General features: G+C 44.1%; 1 long non-coding RNA gene across 2 annotated transcripts; it reads right to left on the bottom strand.

The window, feature by feature from the left end:
* Window positions 1-373: 373 nt before the first annotated feature.
* Window positions 374-4,667, bottom strand: LOC119341208. Of its 2 annotated transcripts, none has more exons than XR_005164982.1 (4): window positions 3,425-4,667; window positions 2,991-3,128; window positions 1,357-2,469; window positions 374-749 (listed from the first exon to the last, which is right to left on the bottom strand). It is a non-coding gene; the product is annotated as an uncharacterized LOC119341208 (long non-coding RNA). The 2 variants fall into 2 exon arrangements; XR_005164983.1 differs by having other exon boundaries at window positions 1,390-2,469.
* Between the last annotated feature and the right edge of the window lie 3,391 nt (window positions 4,668-8,058).

Below are 8,058 nucleotides of genomic sequence, written 5' to 3'. Positions count from 1 at the left end.
ACATGCACCACAAACAACTTGCTGGTGTTTTTACCTGATAAAATAGATAGTGATACAAATTTATTTGCCAATTGTACCATTGACTTGTATGAAAAAATGCAATGTTTCGTTAAGATCACTATCCGACTATTTTTACAAAAGAAAAATGAATTCACAAAAGAAATGTTGTTTTGTGCCAAATGGCGCAAGATACCAGGTCAGACCCTTTGTTATTTGAGAGAAGATGATTTCCAATGTAGCAATTTTATGTATCCTGTTGCACCAAATGGCGCAAAGTCCAATTCAAACCAAGAGCTAAATGCAAATATTTGCTTAATAATGTAAGAATGTAACATATTAGATCATTAGTTACTTACAATAGTTGACTCTGCAATTAGATAACCCAAGTAGTTGTACACATGGGCAACACAATAAATAAAATGTACTCAAGACATGATAAAGCACTGTGTCCGTGCACTTCTTAGCAATACTATCAACCGCATCATATATGTTATCATGTCACATTAGTAATTTGGATTCAACAATAGAGATAAAGAACGGCAACACAGAATCATGTTTGTCCTAGGGATGATATTAAATTACAACAGACACTGGCATAGATTCAAGAAAAGTGCCATTCCGTCGGAAAAAAGATGACAACGCGTTTCTTCAGTGACCATATAAGGACCTTGCTTCAGTGGTCAATGGTGTAGTTGTCATCGTGGGCTGCACCAAACAATGGCCTCCTCAAGCTTGTTTGTCCAGAGACCCTATACACCAGAGTGTTGGTTGTTTGATCAAGAACAAAAGAATAGCCTGACGTGATATTTTTGGTTGTTTATATAGATTGGAAGGTGGGTGCCTAACAGTCTAGTTTCAAGTAAGCAAGTAAAGGAAAAGGTAACATTTTTACTTCTGAGGAAATATCAACAATCTGGTTCTACAAAAGAGTTAATGGACCTACCTCATATAGGTAGCTACTAAACTACAAAATGCAGATTGGTTGATCAGCAAGATTCTAATTCTGAAAACAATAAACTGATAAAACTTGTACAAAAACCGCAAAATTATTATTATCCTGATTGGCCAAATAAGCTAAGGTCGAGCAATATTGTGGGTATAGCCATCATTTTTCTACAGAAAAGAAAGATATCATCTTTGCAAATAATTCTTATTCTTTAACTACTCATTTGAACATCTCCTAATGTTCCAGGTCATGTAGGCAAATATTAAACCTCATCTCCTTCGAGGGACAAAAAAACATGAATGTTTGTTTTCACATTGAGTTAGAAAAAATTTAAAAAATATATTGTTTCCTGAAAACAATTGAATGCGCAATGTAGTTTATCAAATTTTGCGCATATATATAGCACATACCCAATGACTTCTGATCATGACATCTTTACTTACATGATGATGTTAAATATGATTAAAGGCTGCATAGCCTGGGCGACCACAAAGTTTCGGACTATCAGTACAGAACTTTATCCAATCAGCTGTATTAGTATAGGATGTTGAGAAGGAATCCAGCTTGAAAAAATCTAATAAGAAAGCTTCAATTGACGAAATAATAAAAACAACATATAATACTATATATGAACTTTAAACTGTAACTTAATGGTAGACATTATAGTGCTTCGATATAGGCAAGAATAACTCTTATAATAATTTTATTGCTAATCTTTCAGTCAATACTTGCGAGAGAGAAATATTTTGGGTGTAAGAAGAAATAAACATGGAAGTGGATTGTCCATTGAATGTGTGGGAAAGGCATCATACCATAATTATATATGGCACATTATCCCTTTTGTCTATGAAAAGAGAAGAACATTTGATATTGATCTTAAGTCATTTCATACTGCACAGCTAATGCTATATTGGTGTACAATCTCTATAACCCCTTATCCAGGTGCCTAAACTCTATCTCTATCCATATGTTAGATGGCCTAAGCAAGCGTACTGTGGTACCAATTGCCTATGGAGATACCAATTCTTCTGCATTATATGTATGTAGCAAAGCAATTGTTGAAGGACAGCGCAGAACTAATTTGAAAGCTCACAGAAAATCAAGTAGCAGCAATACAGGGCACTCCATCAGCATCTTGTTTTCATGTTTGAACCAGAAGAAAAACATAAACTTGCAAACCAGGTTATCACACCATTAACCAAAATGCATGCTTTACCCCAAACAGAAAATGACGGGAAGTGATGCTCGCTTTACCCCATGAAATTTGGTTCCAATGCTAAACAATCATGCATGTCACATTTGACTCGCAATATTGTTCCATCATGAAACCAAACAAATACCAGTCCAACCTTTGGCAAAATGAAAACAAAACGAAAGCATTTAACAGCCAGCCGCCGCGAGGAGGAGGAGGCTCCTCGCCGTCTTGTCCCGCCACTGCAACGACGGCGAGGACCTCTGCATGGATCGAACCAATATTGCTAAACACCATCAACTTAGACCATAAGTCAGACCTGCTAAACCTCCTGCAAACAAATAAAAGAGAGTTAATGAGGACGTTGTGGTTGATTTGATCTAGCTGAAATAGATAAAGAAAAAATGGCACACGCCCAACCGAGCAATTTTTCTGATATGCATAATGTGGGATTTAATATAAGTGGACAAAAATTATTCGAGCCTACAAATCAAAATCCTGATATATGTCATGCAAATTACACATATTCAGTCTATAGATCACTAATATACATGTCACTCAAAATTTCAGAAGTCATGCAAACATCAAATGAGCCTAGTAGCCAAAACCAACTTCTATGCGACAACTAAGTTAATATAACCTTTCTAACATTTGGAGAAAGGACACATAGTTGAGGAAGCACACCACGGACTCTTGCTCATTCAAATAAAAAGGCTTTTGCTGAGTTATTCTATTATAATGTGATATATATATCACATACCAAGTGTTCCGAAAAGAGAACTTATTTTGTAGTCGAAACAAACAAGAGTAATTAAAACTAAACCAGGAGCTGAGGTTGTGGCGAGCACTCACCTCGACCGTGTTGAGCTTGCCCTCATTCAGAACATTGAAAAGGGTGAACCCAGTGGGCGTCTCAAACAGCACCAACATCTTCAACCAAGCCGCCGCTCAACTCACGTGGATCGCAAGAACAACCCTAAAGGAATGAACCTACAAATGAGAAATCGAGCAACTATATAAGAATTCAACCTAACTCTGGAAAATACAATTTATTGTTGTACTACAATACCTAATGGAATCCACAAATGAACCTGTTTAAGTTCTTCTGATTTAGACACTAATTCAATATACTGTGCAAATCATTCTACGCAAGCAATCATCAGACATCCAGTTGCACAAATTTAAAATGTCGGATCAAGTATCACTGCTAAACATTCCCCGGTGGGATGAAGGAAGATGAAGATGGAATTATTTAGCAAACAAGAGATTGGAAAAAAAATTAGTACCATCTGGGAAGTTGGAGATTTGACTGAAGAGCATGTCCATAACTCCAGGCTAACAAAAATTGTATGCCCCATCTTCTTAGGGTATGGCAACCAGCGATAGAAGTTCAAAACATTCTTTAGTGATTGTCAGATCAGGCCTGCAGATGATTTGGTAGTTTATAAGCAAATGTGAAGAGCATCCAAACACTTAAACGGTTGGCGTAAGCTAGATTCGAGAGAATCACACAAGCTTCCACAATTGTCGAGCGCTGCGAAACTAAGAAAATGTGTCAATGCATACCACTTAAACTGCATCAGTATTATTAATTAGAAGGAAACAGAGAACGAAAGTTCGTACAATCTGACATAACCTTCAGCTATGGGTGTTCTGACCCTGGCCACTTCTCCCCTACTGTGGCCTTCTTTCACTCAAATCTTAGCCGTGAAGAGGCAAACAGTTGGTTAGAAAGAAAAGGAACAAACCTCAACCAACAGAACAGAAAAGCAGTAACCTGGGACACACAAGTGATAAGGGCCAAATTCTATAATGAATTATCAAGAACCAGAACAGTCAAGGAATTAATTTCATCTGAAGCATGGGCCCAAGCAATTCTTCACAACATGGTATCCTTTACGCTGATGGTTAATACGAAAGATTGAGTAAAAAAGAGTATCAACATATGATGTGAAACTTCGTTAAAAAAACACATGATCTGAAACGGCTGGTGTGGGTGAGTTCGTCCAGGGCACGACCGAAGCAAGAATACGGCAACGCAATCCTACGACCGGAGGTGGGGCTCCACTGGATGGCCACAAACGTGCTTGCCCCATCCACCGTGGTCGGGTTGGTGAAGAGAGAGTAGACGAGGCGAGTGAGGCCGGCGATGGCAAATGGCCCCTGGCCGGCGACACCTCCTCCACGAGGACCAGCATGCTCCTTCACCCTGTCGCCTGCCTCCTCCCTCTTCCCTGTAGCCTCACCCACGACGGGCCGACCGTTGCTTGTCCTCGTCGCCCGCCTCCCCTGCCCCTTCACGCCACCACAGGGCTCGCCTAACTTGCACCAGATCTGGAACCAGTCGCCGCCGACGGCCGGATAAACAACCAAGAGAAGGAAGTCGGGGTGGAGAAGAAGCAAAGGTCCGGTGGAGGAGGGGAGCAAGCAGCGGCGAGGCTCTTAGGGCGGAGGCCCTGGTGACGAGCGAGGAGGAAGGAGGGGATGCGGGTAGGGCTGTCCGGCGGCTGGTGTGCGAGAAAGACGAGAGGAAGGATTGGGTGCGTAGCGCGCGGAGAGGATTGGGCAACCCTGTGCAGCCCACGCAACCAACCTCCTCGACGCTGCGCGCAGCCACTGCTGCCGACGAGCGGGACCAGGAGCGGCGGTGGCCCACCCGTCATCGCGAGATCACAAACGCGCGCGAACAAGCCGGGTGCAAATGTGCCGGCCAACTACTCTGCGGCTCCCCACGACGCACGACGCGGTCGGCGGGCGATGTTCACCCGAGGAAATCTAACCCAACCAATGTAAGGCCTCATCGAGCCCACCAGTCATCGTGCGTCAACGAAGCAAAACTGGGTTAAAACAGACTATAAAAACCAAACGGCAGTGCAGACATGTTGACCCGACCAGGCCCGATCGAACAGCGAAAATCAGAGCAAAATTGAGGGACGCTCGGGAGGGCGGGTCGCCCAGAATCCTTATAGGTTAGAATTGAGGCTGTGTTCGGCCAACCTGCGTGGGATGCCCGGCATGTTTGAAGGATGCCAGACAAAAATATTTCAATTTTTGCGCAGGAAGTCTTGCAGTGCGGCGCCTATTGTGGGGTTCAGTTGTGTCCCTATGAAAGCTGTCTTTGAAGGGTCCGTTGGGTGAACCTGGAATTTGACTATCTCGTCCGCTGGCTTGAAGGAGGTGGATTTAGGTCGCTTGTCGAGTATCACGTCAACTCTGTCCACTGTTGCTCGTAGTGTTGTCAGCTCTTCGGTCGCGAGGGCTTCTGATAATGCCTCCAGGGCGAGGGCGGCAGTTTTATTTTCGGCGCGGAGTGTGATGTCCGGATCACTAGATAGAAGTGATGATTCCGTTGGGCCCGGGCATTTTGAGCTTCATGTACCCGTAATGGGTTATAGCCTGAAAACTCGTGAATGTGTCCCGCCCTAAGAGGGCGTGGTATCTGCTGCTGAACGGGGCTACTTGGAATGTAATTTCTTCGGACCTGTAATTCTCCGGCGTGCCGAATACCACATCCATGTGATTTTTCCCGCGCATTATGCCTCTCGACTAGGGATGATTCCCCTGAAGGTAGTGCTGCTTCGTTCAATGCGGCTCTTGTTAATTTCCATCTTGTTGAGGGTTTCCTCATAGATGAGGTTTAGTCCGCTTCCGTCGTCCATGAGCACTTTAGTAAGCCTGAAACCATCCACGATTGGGCTAAGGACCAAAGCGGCTGGTGCTCGAACTGTCCGGAATTGGGGTTCGTGACTGGCATTGTAGGTTATAGCCGTCTCGTTCCATGGGTTTATTGTTGCCACGTGGCAAACTTCTGTGAGGCTGCGCTGAGCTTGCTTTCGCCTATTATTTGAGGCGAAGTCTCGAAGAATGTAAATACCGTACTGTTGTCTCCAGCGGGATGTTTTATGAGGAGATCTTCACCGCTCTTTGCCACCTGCCGGAGTATCCAACATGCTCTAAGGCTATGCATTAGCGTAGTATCCGATGTGCTATGAATCTTGCACGACCCGTTTAGCCATTCTTCCAATACGGTTCCGCGCCTTGCGACAGGTTTTATTTTTTTGGTACTTGAATCGGGTGACTTACGAGAGTTTACCCTTTTAGTTCGGACATGGGATTTGGCTAGAGCCGGACTGTCCCAGAAACTTGTTTGGGTTTTCCAGGCGCTTTCCATCGCGCAGTACTTTTGCACTATGGCCGCTAAGTCAGTGAAGTGTACTATGTCACGACGGCTTATAGCATTGAGAATCCCTTTGTCCGTCCAATTTTTGCAAACACTACAAAAAAATACACTTCCGTGATGATACGTGTTTGTCACAGTAGGTCACGTTTTTTGTCATGCATGTACATCCATGACAAATTTATGACAGAATCAAGATAGTCATACCTGTGCTGTCGTAGAAGTGTTCCATGACATTACCAAAATTATCATCACGGAAGTGTCCACTTCCATGACGATAAATCGCGCGTCACAGAAGTGCTTTCGTCAAGGGTGACCGACACGTGGCATCCACCGTAACGGAACGCCGTTAAGCTATCGGGTCAGATTTTGGATCGGATAACCCGTTAACAGCCACGACCAATGCCGATTTTCCACGTGTAAAATTCTCATTGACTGACGGATCCACGTGTCAGCTCCGCATTGGCACAGGTGTCACTCATCCAACGGTCGAGATGGGCCTATGATATGTTGACACGTGGAGCGGCCCAAAAGTGGCCCATAAAGTTTAAATGGGCCGACCTAATCGAAGGCCCATAAGATTTAGAGGACCATAATGGGCCGGTCCAGCTAAAGGCCCACAAAATTTAGCAAACCATAATGGGTCGGCCCAGCTAAAGGCCCACAAGATTTTGTGGACCGCAATGAGCCGGCCCAGCTAAAGGCCCACAAGATTCTGCAGACCATAATGGGCCGACCCAGCTAAAGGCCAAACACTCTCTGTCAAATCGGCCCGTCAACGGCCTGGTCTAAACTTGTCATCAATGCGGCCCATGGTCACTTCTGGCCCGTTAACAATCCGCTAAGTAATTGGGCCGAATTACGGCCCGGTGTATTTCTGGCCTGTTAAAGGTCCGGCTTCATTTGGGCCCATTTACAGGCCATCAAAACTTTCGGCCCATAAATGACCGTGAAGGATTTGGGTCATATTCGGCCATGTCTGTCATTCGGCCTGTTAGAGGCCCACTATAGATTTGGCCCACTTTCGGCCTGTTGTCATTTTCGGCCTGTTAACGCCGGACGCAAACCATGGGCCATATGTGGCCCAACGTCATATTGGGCCCATTAACGACCCATATAAAAATGATGATAATCTAGCCCGACCGAAGTTCCGGCCTGTTAAAGGCTCGTGTATTAGGTCAACACATTTACGGCCCATCCGAATTTCGGCCTGTCAAATATCCGCATCGTAAATAGACCACCATTTCGGCCTGCTAAGTCCAGTGGGTTATTTGGCACAATCAGGGCCCAATCTCACTTTCGGTCTATTTAAGGCCCATGTTTTTATGGGCTTGACATATTTACACCTGTAAACGGCCTACTTTTACTAAGGGCCCAAATTATGTTTAGGCCTGTTAAAGGCCCACTATGGGCACAGGCCTACCGGAAAAATTTGAAAGCTTATGCTAATATAAGCCCAGATATTTTTAGTGGGCTACATGCCAATTTCGACCCGTAATCGTTTTTAGCCCAATTGGAATGGGCCCGACGAATGTTGGCATGTTGGGATCCTACGAAGCCTTCGTCCGAATACATTACTAAGATAAACCTGCACTATACAAAAATAGCGTCATAGTTACTGCAGCCTGTGGCAGCATCATAAATGTTGTATCACAACAAAATATATTTCAATCATACAACAAAAGGCCTGTTGGCATAAAGTTTACAGTCCTTCCAGATAAAAGCACCATCAGATGTATAGAA

This window comes from Triticum dicoccoides, chromosome 7B (assembly GCF_002162155.2).
Source record: "Triticum dicoccoides isolate Atlit2015 ecotype Zavitan chromosome 7B, WEW_v2.0, whole genome shotgun sequence".
NCBI classification, from domain to species: domain Eukaryota; kingdom Viridiplantae; phylum Streptophyta; class Magnoliopsida; order Poales; family Poaceae; genus Triticum; species Triticum dicoccoides.
Note: the sequence above shows the minus strand (reverse complement) of the source record. Positions and strands in the feature narration are given on the sequence as shown.